The sequence below is a fragment of the Notothenia rossii genome, assembly GCF_949606895.1.
Source record: "Notothenia rossii genome assembly, chromosome: 8".
Taxonomy (NCBI): Eukaryota; Metazoa; Chordata; class Actinopteri; order Perciformes; family Nototheniidae; genus Notothenia; species Notothenia rossii.
The window spans coordinates 26,933,458-26,950,971 of NC_136906.1; the positions used below are offsets into that span (position 1 = coordinate 26,933,458).

General features: G+C 40.8%; 1 long non-coding RNA gene and 1 pseudogene across 2 annotated transcripts; both read left to right on the forward strand.

Moving 5' to 3' along the window:
• The first annotated feature begins 4,442 nt into the window (after window positions 1–4,442).
• LOC307014428 lies at window positions 4,443–6,091 on the forward strand. Its single transcript, XR_013801216.1, has 4 exons — window positions 4,443–4,639; window positions 4,842–4,914; window positions 5,012–5,307; window positions 5,958–6,091. It is a non-coding gene; the product is annotated as an uncharacterized lncRNA (long non-coding RNA).
• Window positions 6,092–6,735: 644 nt separating this feature from the next.
• Window positions 6,736–17,108, forward strand: LOC307016160 (zinc phosphodiesterase ELAC protein 2-like; annotated as a pseudogene). The gene is made up of 12 exons (XR_013810549.1): window positions 6,736–6,771; window positions 7,270–7,355; window positions 7,635–7,756; window positions 7,889–7,985; window positions 9,024–9,151; window positions 9,470–9,508; window positions 9,606–9,715; window positions 10,722–10,821; window positions 10,906–11,016; window positions 12,155–12,243; window positions 12,576–12,720; window positions 16,585–17,108. The product of XR_013810549.1 is annotated as a zinc phosphodiesterase ELAC protein 2-like (transcript).
• Window positions 17,109–17,514: the final 406 nt, after the last annotated feature.

The following is a 17,514-nucleotide window of genomic DNA, read 5'->3' on the forward strand; positions in this document are numbered from 1 at the left end:
AAATGCGTGTTTTCTAATGGAGATTTGGCTAAGCTAACGTTGTAAATGCTCCGACCGTCCACACTCACAACAACGGCCTATACAGACATAAATAAACCAGCGACTGTATTCGCCATGACACAGACAGTATGTGGTTTGTACTTGTTTCACTTTTGTCTAGTTTCTGAACAGATATGAAGAGCTGTGAGCTCTGAGTGCTAAGAGCTAACGGCTGTGTTGTTTTTCTGGGGAGCTCATTGAAGATGACGTCACGGCTCCGCCTACACTGCGTTAGATACTACCCCAGTTCCTCACGAGTCTAAAAAACAACTCACGTCAACGCACGTAAGCAACGTGGGCGCCAACGTGAGCGCTCTCGTGACCAAAATATTTGACGGCGCTGATTGGCTGAAATTATGTTTCGGCGGCACAGTTTACTATTGAGACTTTTGCAACGTGCTGGTCGCTGCTGTTTGGCTCCGGGGCAGCGCCCTGTAATGATAAACTAATGCCAAGGGCAAGGCCAGGCAGGAAACATGTGACTTATCAGTAACTTCAGAAATCGTAACACAAGATTTTATTGAAGATTATACATTTTACTGATACCAATTTTGTGATATTTACCTTGTTCATTAAAAATACAAAATATAAAATATATATATTTTTGAAATATATATATTTTTTTATATATTTTTTTAATTTAATATATTTTTTAATATTTTTTTTTGTATTTGGGAAGAGGTGGGGCGGCGCCTATGGGCCGGCCGCCACTGCATGTTTGTATACCTGACGTAACGTTACTCGTGGATGGGGGGGCTACAGCGCTACCAGAAAGACAGTCGAACCCGGTGCGTCTGAATGTGGTGCACTTTTGCTAAATGTTTAGACAAATTGCTCGTTTTAATGGCGCCCTTACATGCTAAACTCTTATTGCACTTTTGGTAACGAGCATCGAGACGGGTAAAGTTTAACCACACCTCGGAGCGCGTTCTCTCTGCCATCTCCTCCGTGTGTGTGTGTTGCTGCATGTAGCAGCTGCGTGTGTGTAAACTGCCCCGCCCCCTCGCAAGCAGGCGGGGATTGGAAAGATCTAAAATACTAAAAATAATCATAGACGCATTTTGCTGTCTTTTTGCATATTAGAAATGGAGTTGTGTTAAATATGTTCTTTATTCTCGCGTCCAGGAGAAAAGCTTTAAAATGAGACTAAATGGAGTCTCTGAAAAGATTCAAATGGGAACCTTTAATTAAAAAAGGCGCGGTAGTGTTACAGACAGAATATTGTTCCGGCAGAAAACAGCTGTGATCTGGCTCTCCTGAGGAAGAAGAGAAGGGCGAATCCCCCGTTCAGTGCCGTTATATATCCTCTGCTGGCTCCTCCCCGCCAGCCGGCCTCGCCCCGTCTCTAATGTCCGTTGTTGCATTTAAACAGAGGATTGGTACTTTTCACATTCAATATATGCTTAACCCGCCTTTTCTCCTCATATTCTCTTTCATCACTTTTCATGTAACACATTCTAAACGCTGTAATCAATACTCCAAAATATACAGAAAATACTTCACGGCTGGTTTGGTTTCCGGATGTTGTCAAATGCTCTCGTCTGTAAACAATAATGTATTCAAATAAACTGTACTTTCATTTAATATTCAGCATGGTAGTATCTCGAAATCTATAGTTGTAGTGTTAAATCAGTAGGTTTCGGTTTGCACCACTCCATGTCATTTCGCTACTCAATTCACCTCTTTAGGAAATCGTATATTAGCCACATGCTAAATGCTAACCGTAGATGAAGGATTTTCAGAATAAAAGCTTAACTGCTTGTGCACAAGAATTTCTGTTTTTTCAGTATAAAAGAGCGTTTAAACTGACGGTATGTTTAAGCTACATTATACCATCAAAACATTGATTTTAAATTTCTAACAGTTGGCGACACTAAAACTGCGATATAATGTTTGTGTAGCAATAATACATATGACAGATATGTTTTACATGTCTCTCTCCAGTATCGACCGATAACGTCGGAGCTTAATAATTCAGCCCTGGGCCCCGTTTAATACCGGGGCTCGGTACCTGTACCCATCCCTACACATGACTGGCTCGGCGGCCACAGGTTGTTTATCCTTGACAGTCGCACAGTGGGCACACACTGAGAGAGTCTTTTCATATTCAGCAAATGTGTACACGCTTCACTGCAGACCTCAAGAAGAAAAAATACTTTAATTCACTCACGTCAAAACTTACTTTACTTACTAATTTACTCACGTTAAAAAATGCACTCCCTATTCCATTGTCATGAAGGTGGAATCTAACTATATCCAGAATAACTTTGATTGGATCCAGGCTATAAACATGTTTATTTCTACTGCAAAGTTTGGCATTTTAACATGGGGGTCTATGGGAATTGCTCCTTTCTGCATCCATCCCCTGTTGGCACTTCCTTCTGGGCTTCCCAGCTCTGCGCTATAACGCGCTGATTGGCTGTGGGTGGGCCAGACCTGCACGTGGGTGGGCCCAGTTTGTCAAAAGCAGGGACGCAGCCACATAGTTCAACCAAAGTAGGTCTAGCCCAGGAGTCGGCAACCCGCGGCTCTCGAGTCGCATGCGGCTCTTTAAGCCCTCTGCTCTGGCTCCCTTGAGCTTAGACAAAAATAAGAAGGAAATAAAATAAAAGTATTTGTAGGACTATTTAAATGTTGTTGAATGGTTGAAAATGTTTCGTATCTTGTATTTTGAGGTGATACTGTGACACCTAAATAAAAAACGAAAAGGTTTTAATTAGGTCAACTAGAATATGCGTCATATCCTGCTACGGTCTCGTGTCAGCGCCTTTTCTTGCAGGTGAATAACCTGACCCCCGGCTCGATGAGCGAACTATGGATACATCAAAGAAAAGAAAAGTATCGGAGGAACACAGAGGGTTTAATTCTGCGTGGTTAGAGTTATCTGCTTTCACAGCAAACGATGCTGGCTTGGTTTGATATGTGGAGAGAAGTTGTCAAAGGGGCTGCAGCCTTTACGTATTGGAGGAAAAACACGGAAGAGAAAGACAGCTGACGATCTTCAGTCATAATTCAATCAATTAACTATTTTTAGGGTGCAGCTATATGTTTTATTTATTTCAAAGTGGATCAATTTTAATTGTATTTTTTTTTCCTTCAAATGTGCAGAGGACTACCCAAGTGCTGTGTTTAATTCATTTTAAAGTATTCCCGTGTATGTTTTTGTATTCTCCTTATAAGACTTATTTGTTTCTTATTAAGGTAAACAGTTTTCTATAATGTAATAAATAATAAATGGAAAAGAACTGTAGTTTTTCTCTATGATATAACAATAAATACAATTTGATAAGCTCTCAAGCTATCAAATATGTGTTGCGGCTACAGACAAAAAAAACGGTTGGAAAAGGGGGCAAAATGGCTCTTTTGGTCAAAAAGGTTGCAGACCCCTGGTCTAGCCTTTTGCCCTTTTAGTCAAAAATACAATGGATAAATCTCAAGAAAGTGTATGGCTCAGGAATACCTAGATAATATCACTCAAGACCTCAGAGCAGCACCCCACTTAATGCCAAAATATGACTTGCTGGCTGTACAAGTACACAATAAGTTGTATCAGTTACAAACATTGAGAGTTACAAAAGTAAAATATGTAGTGAAATGGTTGCTCAACTAAGTGATCAGTATTGAAGATTGTGTGTGTGTGTGTGTGTGTGTGTGTGTGTGTGTGTGTGTGTGTGTGTGTGTGTGTGTGTGTGTGTGTGTGTGTGTGTGTGTGTGTGTGTGTGTGTGTGTGTGTGTGTGTGTGTGTGAGAGAGGGAGAGAGAGTGAGTGTGTGTGAGAGAGAGAGAGAGAGAGAGAGAGAATGATGAGAGACAGTGGATCTTACCTTTTCGAAGTGTTTCTTCCTTGCCTTTCTCTTTGATTAGGTCATCAAAATCCAGGTCCCTCACAAGATCAGACTCGATGGCCATCAAAGAAAGGGCTGAAAGTCTCTTCTGAGCCATGGTTGTCCTAAGTTCATTTTTGATGTGTTTAAGCTGTGAAAAGGACCTCTCACCCTTGCAGTTGGTTACAGGCAGTGTGAGAAAAAAATCCTGTCTGTTTGCAGGAGTTTTATCTGGCTCTGTGCTGACAAAAGCCCTAAACTGGATTAGCTCATCTCCTAATGACTTATCCAAGTCAGTAGGATATGACGAGGAGAGTATATTGGCCCGTCTGCGGAGATCAGTGTCATCACAGCACGTCAAATAGGAATCCAAAGTGATCATGTATGTCTTTGTATGCATCCAGGCGTTTGCAGTCCTGAGAGAAACCGGTCAATAATTACATTGAATGTCTCAACCTGAAATGTTTTACTGCCAGTCAAACTGAACAATACTGAATATTGTTATTGTTTACCATAGCACTTTATAACCACATTTGTTTAATCATCCATTCGTGTGACTGCAAATTATAAATGTTGTATTAATCTTCCAACTCTTTTTACATTTTAATTAACTGTTTGATACATAAAATGTGGTGTAGTGGACTAGTACGTTGGTGTTCGGATCAAGGGAGAACAGGTTAAAACCCCACTGCAGTCAGCATGTCGTTGTGTCCCTGGGCAAGACACTTCACCCCAAAATGCTCCTCTGGGGATTGCCCACAGTATTGAGTACTGTATGTAAGTCCCTTTGGATAAAAGCGTCTAACAAGTGACATGTAATGTAATGTGAAATTGTCCAGTTACCTATTTAATTTCTGATCTTGTAAAACAGAAAAAAGTTGTATAATTTAAAATCCTGAACAATAATTCTTTATTTCACAAAGTTTCTTTAAACTTTAAATGACTTAAATAACTATTATGAAACCTTTTTTCCCCTCAGTGGCACATCAGTGATTGGTCCTCTCATAGCGTCTTTGAAGTGCGGAAAAAGCGTCATGTACGAAGGCAAAGAGGTGCTGTACACAGATGCTCTGTCTGATATGAAATACAATGTTTTATCCTGTATCTATAAACTATTTCGGGTCACTTATTCCTCTCTGTTGTCTTTAGATCCGGCCGGAGCAGGTCTGCACTCCTGCTGACCCGGGACCGACCTTTATTATCGCAGAGTGTCCATCTGAGGACTTCATCGAGGCGGTTTGCTCCAATCAGCAGCTGAAAAGTTTATAATCAGTCATATTTATTTTGAAAACTCAGTAATGCTCGTTTCTTTATGTGAAATAAAAGTATTTCAATGTTGTCTCTAGATACCAGACAGGAGGGACAGAGGACTCTGCAGGGATGGTCGTCCACATGACTCCAGAATGTGTTTTGAAAACAGATCAATACAGGAAGTGGATGGAGAGGTTTGTGTTGTCTCACTATAATTCATTCCTCCATTAAGCTGTTGCGCCTTTTTTTTGTGTCCGTAGATTTAAATTAAATTCATTAAACGTTTGCAAAATCATAATCCTACGATTACACAAACAAGGAATTTGATTTTGTATATGTGGTGCATACATAGTCACAAAAAGAAGAATACATAGCAAAACTAAATATAATAAAAATAGTACTGTATAAATAATTATAAATAAACTTATATTAAAACAGATATTTTGTATTGCAGGTTATGAACTCCATAAATTCTCTATTTACCTGTAGTGTCTTGCAAAATGTAGGAATCTGACGAAACCTATCTTTGAAGGCCGTTCTTTTTTTAAATCTAATATGTCAGCAAATTTAAACTAGAATGTTGACTTTATCCAATGTTCACATATCTGTTCTGGAAATAGTAAGATAAAGTATGTATTTCAAATAACATTTAGACATTTGTATAATACATTACATTACATGTTACGTGTTAGACGCTTTTATCCAAAGCGAGTACGAAAAGAAATGTCTGAATGTAAGTATTCAAGAGAAGGGAAGTTCATGGAGATATCTATAGTTAAAAGGCTATACCCCATTCACTTGAAGCCCCCCCCACCACCTTTAACAGTTTCCTGTGTTTCTGCAGATTCTCCTCCACCACTGAACATCTGATCCTTAATGAACACAATTGCACGGTCCACAACATTAGAAGTCACAAAATCCAAGCCCAGCTGAACATGATCCACCCGGAGATCTTTCCAGAGCTCAAAACTTTCAAAACAAAGGTAACACAAAACAATACGCATTGTTTTATTACGCAGAAATTAGTGGGCATTTATCAAGATTCACTGATTCAAGGTTCTCTAGTATTTGGAATAACTGCTTTTCTGGGTTTTACACCTTTTAATGAACTAAATATCTTTGGGTTTTGGTAAAAAATGATATAGAAATATAAAGAATAAAACAATTTTTTATGACATTGATTGGAAAAATAATTAGTATAGTAAGATTTATCCCTTTTAATGTTCTGCGAAACTGTTCGGTAAAGCACAATTTGAGAAGCTTAATTTGATTTAAAACGTGTTAAACTGAACCTAACCTGATGGAGCCATCTCTCCCCCTCGGTTTAGGTATGTTATTTGAAATAAGTCCACTAGATGTAGCTGTGTCTACGTATGAGTTTTTACTTTCTGAAAAAATGCTTTATTTGTCATTTTGGTAAAAGGGAGTGATGTTATTTGATAATTAAAGGAATGCTTGATTGCAGCTATAATACATATAAGTCACGGTGAAAATGATTTATATAAAACTATGACAAAATTAGGATTTTTGCAAAATCTACTGTCATTTGACAAAATATACTATAATATTTTTGGTTTTGAGTTTAACATTGTAAACAGTTCATTTAAAGTTAAGTTATGGAAATGGGTTTTTCAATGGCTGATGGAAATATTCTGAGAGTGGAGTGTTATCTTTTTTGCTCATATTATTAATAATACTAAATGTCACAAAGTTGCTGAGGTTAAATTAACATTCATAATAGGTTACGTCTCGGCTGCTTCAATAGCTCTGCACTCAATTTGCATTAATGCATTTATTTGGTTTAAACAAATGTATAAGAATACATTTCTGCACATCAAAAAATTGTAAACAATTCAAAAGTTATTTATGCTAACTGAATATTTTAAGTGCTCTTAGCAAAAGCATTTACCAGTGTCTCTTTGTATCTGAGAGACAGGAAAATTATGTGGACTAGCATCAATACAATAAACCGTGTTATGTATTGTCCTTCCCTGGTGTTGGCTCAATGAAAGTTTCACCACATAATTGACTGCAGTGGCTTTCTATAACTATATTCCCTATGGCTTGGAAAGCAGTCTTCACAAAGGGATTACTCAAGTATGGTCCATAAAAAGTAGTTTATAAGAAAACATGAAAAGCTTTGGTCTCATCCCCAGGAGGCCGAGGCAGCGCTGCACGTCTCCAGTGTCAGAGCCCAGTGTCTGCTCAAGTTCCAGCTCAGACCCGTAATGGAGTGGCAAAGGTCAGTCTATCCTTCAATCCCCCCAATTTAGCCGACATTACTCTGCTGCCTTGTCACAGAAAACAATCTGGAATGGACCATTGCACTCGGCCGCTCTCTTCCTCTTTCTTCTTCACCTCGTATTACAAGTGCCAGTGTTTTCTCCTCGCTGTTTTTGTTATGTAGAGGAAGAATCCCCTGCCAGTGTTGTTGCAGGCAGTGGTGTGTGTCTTCTTCCTCCTCCTCCTCCTCCTCCTCCTCCTCCTCCTCCTCCTCCTCACTCTGTTTCTCATTCGTTAGAGACGCCATCCCCTCCTGCAACACGGAGGAGTTTGTGAAAGAGGCGTCGGAGGTCCCAAACTTTCTGGAGGAAGTGGACAAGTGCAGGGAGATTTGCTCCACTGCCGCTGCTCAGCGTTCTGGTGAGTTCTCCTCTCTAAAAGCACAGAAGGGATGTATCTTACTTCAAAGCTTGAAAAACTGTTTCCTACTTTTTAAGTGGATGGTCTTGGCGGAAAAAAAGAGTTTAATCGTGTATCTTTTTCTATCTGCAGGGCAAAGAGAGAAATCCTTCGAGGTTGTTTTCTTGGGAACAGGATCCACTCTTCCGATGAAGATCAGAAACGTCAGTGGCACTTTAGTGAATATCAGGTATTGATCACAGGTTATAAAATAATGTACTTTTAATATTTGAACTTGGATTGCACCTGCAAATCATCCCATTATGTCCAACCTTTCATTCGGCACACAAACATCCACTTGGCCCTGACTAAAGCTATAACACGCTTCATATGATTATTTCAGAGAAATTGCATAAAATGGTGGTCATTTTAGCTTATGTTACATTACATGTCACTTGTTAGACGCTTTTATCCAAAGCGACTTACATAAGTGCATTCGACCAAGAAGTTACAAACTTGAAGAAAACAGAATCATATAAGTACATCAGGTTTCATAGAGCCAAAACATTTCAAGTGCTACTCAACTGGCTTTAGATAAGCAAACCGACGTGTTATGTGCACAGTTTATTATTTCCTTCCCTTGGTGTGAACATTTCCTCAACGAGAACATGACAAAAAATGTCCTTCAACAACCTTTCTTTCCACGACTAAGACGAGATCATGAAAAAGATCAACATTCAATATAGTTATCAAAAGAAAAGACCAAAACAACATTTTAAAATAAACCATATCACTTTATTTTCACAACCTCCCTTCTCTCTTTCTCACAAACACACACCTATCAGCCTGAGTCTCAGTCCTCAGTCTTATAATGTATCAGCAGTCAAAACTCAGTAGTGCTTTGTGTCGCTTCTGTTTTTCATTATAATGGTTCTGCATATGTGGATTTTTCAAACCTGTAAAAAAGTGGCCTTTTCACAAAGGAAAGGCGTGCACTTTGACTGTACACAACTAAAAAGTTAGTTTCCCCTGTCCACATGGCAATACTATTCCACTCAATCCATTTTCTGAGACATACTGTAAAAGAGGCCAAAGCACATGGAAAAGCTATGCTTACAGAGATAGTGCTGTAAGTAGGGATAAGGCCTTAAAGGTGACGCAATGTAATGCATTTTGATTTGTTTTTTATTCAATCTTTGATTAAAAAAATGATACAATTTCCGTTGCTGGAGTAACTCCACAATGGCAGTTAAAACAAACCCTGTCCTCATGTCCTCTCTCTGTGTAGCCCGAGTCAGTCCCTGATGCTGGACTGTGGGGAGGGGACCTTCGGGCAGCTCTGCAGACACTACGGAGACGCCGTGGACCAAGCTCTCCACTGTCTTCATCTCACACCTGCACGCCGACCACCACACGGTAAGCAGCTGCGCGTTAATACATGTCAGAAGGGATGATCTTAAACTGAGCCGCGTCAAAATGACAAGAGGTTCAGGCAGATCCTGCGCCTGTTGTTGTTTGTTCCAGAGAATAAAAACTGAACGCTGCATGTTTAGTTTTGACTCAGAAAGCAGACCCGTTCCAGACTCTTGACTTGTTCTTGTTTTATGTGATGGTCTGTCCCGTTCTTTTATAACCTCAGGGACCAAGTTGGAAATCCGTGTTTGCACTTCTACATCTTATCCCTTGGATTTGATATCCATATATAAAATCAGTCAATCATCTCTTTCCTCTTAGGGGCTGCTAATGTTGCTGTATCAGAGGGAAAGAGCACTGGTATGTAAAGGAAAAAACGCCATGAGTCCTAAAACATGGTTTACTTTTGGTCATTTAATGTTTTAGAATAACTTGAAACGATGTTTGTGTGCTTCAGACAGCGCCGGGGAAGCCGTCCACCCCCGTGTTCCTGGTGGCCCTGCTGCAGATCATGTACTGGCTCAACCAGTACCACGACTACTGCCAGGAGATCTTGCACCACATCAAGTATGTGCACACAAAGACTCCAAATATAACAATATAAACTTTACCTTTTTATGTTTCGAGACCATGGATGTGTGTGTCGGCAACATTTAGTTTGGTCTCTGGTTTTTTCTTTGTTCTTTTTTTCTTTATTCTACTATTTCAATAATTAAACAATTTATACATCCGACAAACAAACAAAATTAGTAGAAGTGGGAGGGCAGAAAGCATAGCTTATACAGAGGTAGCCCTCCCGTTAGTCATCCAGTTGCAGGATAAAGAAAAAAAGATAAATCAGTAATTTCCTTTCTCATCCTATTTTTATATAAACTATGATAATTAAGATAATTCTGATACTAGTTATTATTATTATTGTTATTATTATTATTATTATTATTTTCATTATTATTATTATTATTATTATTATTATTATTATTATCATATGACGTGTGAAAAAGTTATATCCAGTTACATGGCGATATTGGATATTTAAAAACTGTTTATTTGCTGGATAAACTAAGGACTATTTTATACAGTTTCTCAATGGAAGGTTGTGAAATATATATGTTTTGTTATGTACACATGTGAGTATTACAGCCGCACTGCCAGCATGGCTTTAGGTTGGTGTTTTGTTTTTATTCTCATGAACTGAATGATTAGAAAGGCCAACTGATTCAACTGAAATAAATCTCTGAAAGACTTTTGGAACCTTATAAGCATGGAAGGAGCAGAATGTATTGATAGGGAAGATACGTTTATGTGGTAGAATAAGATCATTTCTGGATTCAAATCATCACGGCTGCTTTCCTTTGTAATATGATATGATGTTCACTCAATATTGATGCCCTGGGTAAGTATCTTGAGTTTATATAGATATAAAGAAAGGAATTTAAAGAAATAATTCAAGTTTATTTATGTTCTGCGAAAACCATGTACTGATGCATGTTCCTGTTTCTATGGTTCCCCTATGTTTTAAGTAGAAACACGTGTATGAAATGAATCACTACAACCCCTCTGTTTCTTGTTTCAGCCTCATCCCGAACACATATCTGTGTGCCGGTGCTGAGATTCCCAAGCAGAGGGTAAAGTCGTTCATCCAAGCGCTGCTGAGGAAGAACGATCTGGATAAGGTATGTTACCGCTGCATTTTCCAATATAAAAAGCGGCCCAGTTTATTTGAAATATACTCATATTTTGTGTTTTGTGTTTCTCAGTTCCAGACGTGCACAGTGCATCACTGTAAGAACTCCTTCGCCTGCAGCTTCACACACACGTCAGGCTGGAAGCTGGCCTTCTCCGGCGACACCATGCCCTGCAACGCCTTCGTGCAGACCGGTCAGTGACACTCAGAGAAACGACTGCACGAGGGGGGAAATATGCCATAATGTTGTAAAATTGTTGGATAAATAGACATAAATCAAAGGGGCCTTATTATGCTCTTTGGGGTTTCCCCTTTCCTGTCGTGTGTCCTATCTGTGTGTTCCCTCCAGAGGGAGTTTCTCTCCCACACACTCTCCACCTGCCTGAAACGCCTCCATTGGAATCCTTAGTTTACTTCCGTAACATCACATCACTATATAATACTCGCGCTTCTATTGGCTAGCTCTCAACACATTGTACATGGTAGGGGCGGGACATCTCTAAACGGCTGACCAATCACATTAGAGCCGGCCAGCTAACCAATCAGAGCAGACTGGGCTCTGGTTTCAGACAGAGGGGGAAAAGAGGTGCTGCAGCACAGGCAGTATGAGAAAAAATAAAGACCTTTTAGAACATTAAAGAATGGAGACATGTCCAAGTAGAGACACTAAAAATAAATATGAACCTGAAAATGAGGATAATAGGGCCCCTTTAAAGTGTCATTGGATCTGCTGCTTTTACTATAATGCCCTTATACAACAAATTGCTTGTTAAAAAACTCCTTTCTTTAAAATAATTAAAGAAAGTGCAAAATAATAAAAGAAATATTCCAATAAATAAAAAGGCAAATCACAAAACCAGAACGAACACACAAAAAAGCTATAGACCGCAACAAGGCGACAAGAGTCCAAACCCAACATTTCCTAAGTTTTGAACTTACAGCCCAAAAATGTAAGGGCACGACCACATAACATGGCCATATGTCCTACAGCTATAATGATGACCTACGTAAGAGCAAAATTGAGTGTATGCTTTCAATATCCCAGAGATATAAGGTTATCTAGCTGAAGCTTGAATACACGGGTTGACTGAATAATTGATCAGATATTTCTTAATGCTTTCGATCACTCTCGCAGCTGGCAGCCTCCCTAATGGCTCCTGCGGGATCCTTCTTCATTGACTCTTCTTAAATTGCTTGACTGGATTCTGTCCAAGCAAAGCCTCCGATACGTCCCACGCCTGTTCATTACAGACGGCTCGGCAAACAGGGCGCGTCCATGTCTTGATTACGCCCGACTACCTGATTGATTTCCTGCGGGACAGGAAGTTCTTCTCTGTGATGCAACCTTGCTGATCCACGAGGCAACGCTGGAAGACGGGATGGAGGAGGAGGCCGTAGATTAAAAACATAGGTGAGAGAAATAAAGTGTCACAAACTGCCTCTGCAGGGCTTTAATGGTGTTTTTGTAAATGAATAAAAAGGCAGTTAGTCAGGCAACATAATAAAAGCACCTAGTTGACTCAGTTTTGAGTGCATTGTCAAACTTCTCCACTTTCCACAGAAATTGACATTGATTTTTGCACCGGTTTTAGTGCCAGAGTGAGAGTCTGTCTTCACAAAAATGTCTTTATGTCCGATAGAAAAGCAATATTCCCATGGTCAGTTTCCCCCTGCAGCTCTTTAGTTTCAGCTTCAGTGAGGAGACAGTACATCTCTGACTCTCTGCTCCATGTTCTCTGACAGCACCACCTCCCAGGCCATCGGCATCGGCATGAGGATGAACGCTGAGTTCATCATGCTGAACCACTTCAGCCAGCGCTACGCCAAGATCCCTCTTTTCAGCGAGGACTTCGACGACAGGGTGGGGGTCTCCTTCGACCACATGAGGGTACGTGTCACTGTACAACACCATGGTGCTCATTATAATCACTTAGTCATGCACACGAGGTAGCGTTTCCCCTTTGTGTGAAGAGGAGCAGTTATTTTGGATTGTATTTAAAACAAAAAAAATATTTAAACATTCAATTTCACATTCATTTTGAAACCTTATTGCTAATAATACAATACAATACTAAAGGGCTTTGTTGGCATGACCACATTTGAAACATAGTATTGTCAAGGCATTCTGCACAAGGCGTTATAATGTTAACTGCTAATATGTCTACAAAAAGACAAAGCAAAAACTCCCCACAACAATGGAACCATTTGAAATAATAAAGTAGCACAATATACTTTTTACTCTTTTACGTCTTATTTTTTTGTATTGTTTATTTAATTATTTGTTTGTAATTATAGTTGCAACTAGTCACAATGATGGCAGGACACACCCTGCATGTTATATCTTAGTTAAGCCCGGATTGGATGTCTCTCATCTATGCTTTGTGTCTTTAAAAAAAAAACATGACAGCCATCTACTGCACTGAATCACACATTCATTTCAGAGTTGAGAAGTGTTTTTCTGGTCCAAATTATTGCACCTGAATGCATAATGTTAATAGCATTTAGACAACTTTTCAGTTGTTTATATTCAAGAGAGGTACAGTATCTTCGTATTGTAATACAAAACAGATTCTCTCTGTTGCACAAGTATCAAAAACGTTTTAAACCGGTATCCAAAGGGGAGATTCCCATTCTTGTTTTTTATGCTAGTTTTAAACATTAAGTTTAAATATGCAAACACCATTTCTGAGTTGTATTATCCTCTAAGAACACAAATAAATACAATATATGAAATACTGTGGGAGCACTTTTCCATTCTCTCTGGCTTCACAATTATACCTCCATAAATGTGTTCCTTGAGTGAATCATCGCTTATCAGTCGACATAAATAAATACCTTGTAGAATACACAAGCATAAATACAAAACATCCACAATAATATACAGTATTTGTTTAAACAGTTGAAGGTATATTCTAACTAAAGCATTTGCACACAGCCAGTTTATTTGTATGTGAAAATGTCAAACAAGATATGACACGATAAACGGTCAATTAGACAATAATACACTGTGGAGCATAGCAATGACGGTACGGTAAAAGCTACGCTAGTGCTAAATACGGTGTATTAAAAAGGCAACAAGAAAAGTTTTTGTTACGATCACTGTTTAGATCGCGAAAAAAGGTAGGACCCAAAATACAGACTGCAAAAAGATCTATAAACAAAAGCGAGCTTTATTTTAAAAAAAAAGAAGCCGATCAACTAAAAACATGGCAAGGATAATCCATAGGTAACACGAGGAAGATAACATACCAAAAAAACGATCCTGACCAACATGAAGGGAGGACAAACAAACAATGAACCGACACCGAACACAGGGAGAGACTGGACAGGCTCCAGTACATACAGAAATCAGCTGCCAGGGTTCTCACACGCACCAAGCCCTGGCAGCACATCACCCCCACTCTATTCAACCTCCACTGGCTCCCGGTCAAGTCCCGCATCACTTACAAACTCCTCCTCCTCACCTACAAACCCTCCATGCCCTCTCCCCTCAGTACCTCACAGATCTCCTCCACCCATACATCCCGTCCCGCACTCTTCGATCCTCAGACTCCGGCCTGCTCTCCATTCCCCATTCACGCCTCCGCACCTTCGGGGACCGTGCCTTCAGTGTCGCTGCCCCCACCCTCTGGAACTCCCTCCCTGCAGAACTCCGCAACGCCCCTTCTCTCAACATCTTCAAATCAACCCTTAAAACTCATCTGTTCAACATCGCCTTCCAACAATAACTCACTCCCCCCCCCCCACTTACACTTCCATTTCTGCCCCCTGTTTTATGTTTATGTTTTATGTCTTTTCCTTGTATGTTTCTTTGTAAAGCGACAATGAGGTTATGAAAGGCGCTATATAAATTCAAGTTATTATTATTATTATTATTATTATTATTAAGACTAAATACAGGGAGGGGAAATCACGAGACGAGAAACAGCCGGGCAGTGAAGGAGAAACACAAGGGCAACAGGTGAACACAATTAGACACACCAGGGAAACTAACGACAGGGAGAATATAAAACACAGGGAGAAGGACCAGACAAGAAACAAGGAGGAATGCATGACAGGGAGAACAGAATAGCAAAATAACCCCGAAACTAGACACAACAAAACTCAAACCCTGACATAACAGGACATGGAGTTGGCAGGACCCCCAGCGGAACCTCCAACGGACCAGAACATTGGGTAGGGACCTGAGAGGGAACTCGAGAGGAGACTCGAGAGGGAGATTGAGAGGAGACTTGAGAGATGACTTGAGAGGGAACTCGAGAGATGACCCGAGAGGAAACTCGAGAGGAGACTTGAGAGGGAACTGGAGAGGAGACTTGAGACGGTCGGCACGCCGACAGGACACGGGGAGCTGGCACCGGCCGGTACGCCGACAGGACTCGGGGAGCTGGTGTCGGCTGGGGAGCCAACAGGAGACGAGGTGCTGGAGTCGGCCGGTACGCCAACAGGACTCGGGGAGCTGGCGTCGGCTGGAGTGCCGACAGGACACGGGGAGCTGGCGTCGGCCGAAGACTCAACAGGTGACGAGGAGCCGGAGTCGGGACCATGGCTGCTGGGCTCGGTACTTGAGCCGGAACCATGACTGTATGGGCCGGTTCTGGAGCAGGGACCATTGCTGCATGGGCCGGTTCTGGAGCCGGAACCATGGCTGTGGGAACCGGAACTGAAGCCTGGATCATGTTTGTGTGGGCCGGTTCTGGAGCCGGAAACATGGCTGTGGGAACCGGAACTGAAGCCTGGATCATGGCTGTGTGGGCCGGTTCTGGAGCCGGAAACATGGCTGTGTGGGCCGGCACTGGAGCCGGGACCATGGCTGCTGTGGCAGGCATTGGAGCCGGAACCATGGCTGCTTGGACCGGTACCTGAGTACGAGATGGCTTCCTGACCTTGCATCTTTAAGAGGTCTTCTGGAGGATCCGTGGACCTCCAAACGCCAGGCGGGATCCCAAGAAAGGGTCAGAGAATGGAGACTGGCACTCAGGGCTACGAGAAAAGACTCAAGCAACGAGCTTCTCAACCATGGCACGTTGCCCACCTCCATTTGAGCCTTTTTGAGGACAGCCTCTTTGTCCCTTTTAGCCGAGGTTCTACTCCATTCAGCATAATGACACTGAAGAGTGTACTCTAGGGAGACCAAGTCCAAATAAAAATAAAAATCTGCTGGGTCCATTGTAGCTCGGTTAATTCTGTTACAATCACTGTTTAGATTACAGAAAAAGGTGGGACCCAAAATGCAGACTACAAAAAGATCTATAAACAAAAGCGAGCTTTATTTAAAAAAAAAGCAAAAATGAACCGACACCGAACACAGGGGGAGACAAGACTAAATACAGGGAGGGGTAATCACGAGACGAGAAAGAGCCGGGCAGGGAAGGAGAAACACAAGGGCAACAGGTGAACACAATCAGACAATCAGACACACTAGGGAAACTAACGACATGGAGGAAAACACAGGGAGAAGGACCAGACAAGAAACAAGGAGGAAAACATGACAGGTAGAACAGAACAGCAAAATAACCCCAAAACTAGACACAACAAAACTCAAACCACGACAGTTTTGAGCCTCGATTTAAAGAATTTCACACAATAAATTGTCTGTAGACAGTTTACTTGCACTCCTGAGCTTTATATTGTTTTCTTCCACTGCTGAGTCCCCGTCCTCAAGTACATGAAGATGCTTTCCTTTGTTAAAAGCCACTGGAGTTACAGTATATATCACCCCATTTACTTTATCCACTTTCTTTTTGTTTAGAGGTGCTTTGAGGACTTTAAAATCCTTCCCAGGCTCATCCCAGCTCTGAAAACCCTCGTCGCCGAGGACATCGGTGAGATGGAGGAGAGGAGGGAGAGGAGGGAGCTGAGAAACCCGAGAGGAAGCAGCTCAGATCCGTCCGGCGAGCAGAATATGGCCGACGAGGGCCGAGGTGCCAAAAGAGACCAGGATGAGGCAGCGCCGCGCAGCGTGGAGACCAAGAGTCTGAAGACTGTCTGAGGCTGAGGGATCAACTAACACTTTCCCTGAGAGAACTCTTGAGTTTTTTTATTTAAATCAATTTGAGTTTTTGTGTGCTTGTGTGGTTTAATTCGAGAAAAATCATGTATATTTCCTGCAATGCAGTGTATAAAGCTAAGCTACAAATATAGTTTTTGTTTTTCATTTAATGAAATAAAGTGATATCGCACAATCTGTAGTTTTCTACAATGATGTCTTAGTCACCAGTGTCAGAGAAAACAAATGACACAAGCTGTCATGTAAAACATAAAAAAAAAGATTTTATTTTAGTCCAAACAATGTAACGATACAGTTTAGTTTACTATAAGATAGCTTATGACGTTTTGTTCTGACTTTCCCCCTTGGGATGGACTGTAATGTCTTCAGTCATCCCTTCTCTTCCTACATAGCATCATAATCAAGTTGAAAATGTAACTCTTACAATTTATTTTCTTTTTAAGGTTATTTAACCTGGACCAGATTACTTTGTAAGAGGATGAGCAGTGTAACAGATGTATAAAGGGCAGCCATCGTCCCTGTTAGGCTTTTAGATTCAGGTTTGAACAGCTGAACAAACAATGGATTTAGGATAAACCATATTTACATTTTAAATTCCCATCAGACTTCAATATATTTTGTGTTTTCTGCTGATTATCAAATGTTAACAAGTTAAACTAATCTGGTGATCAT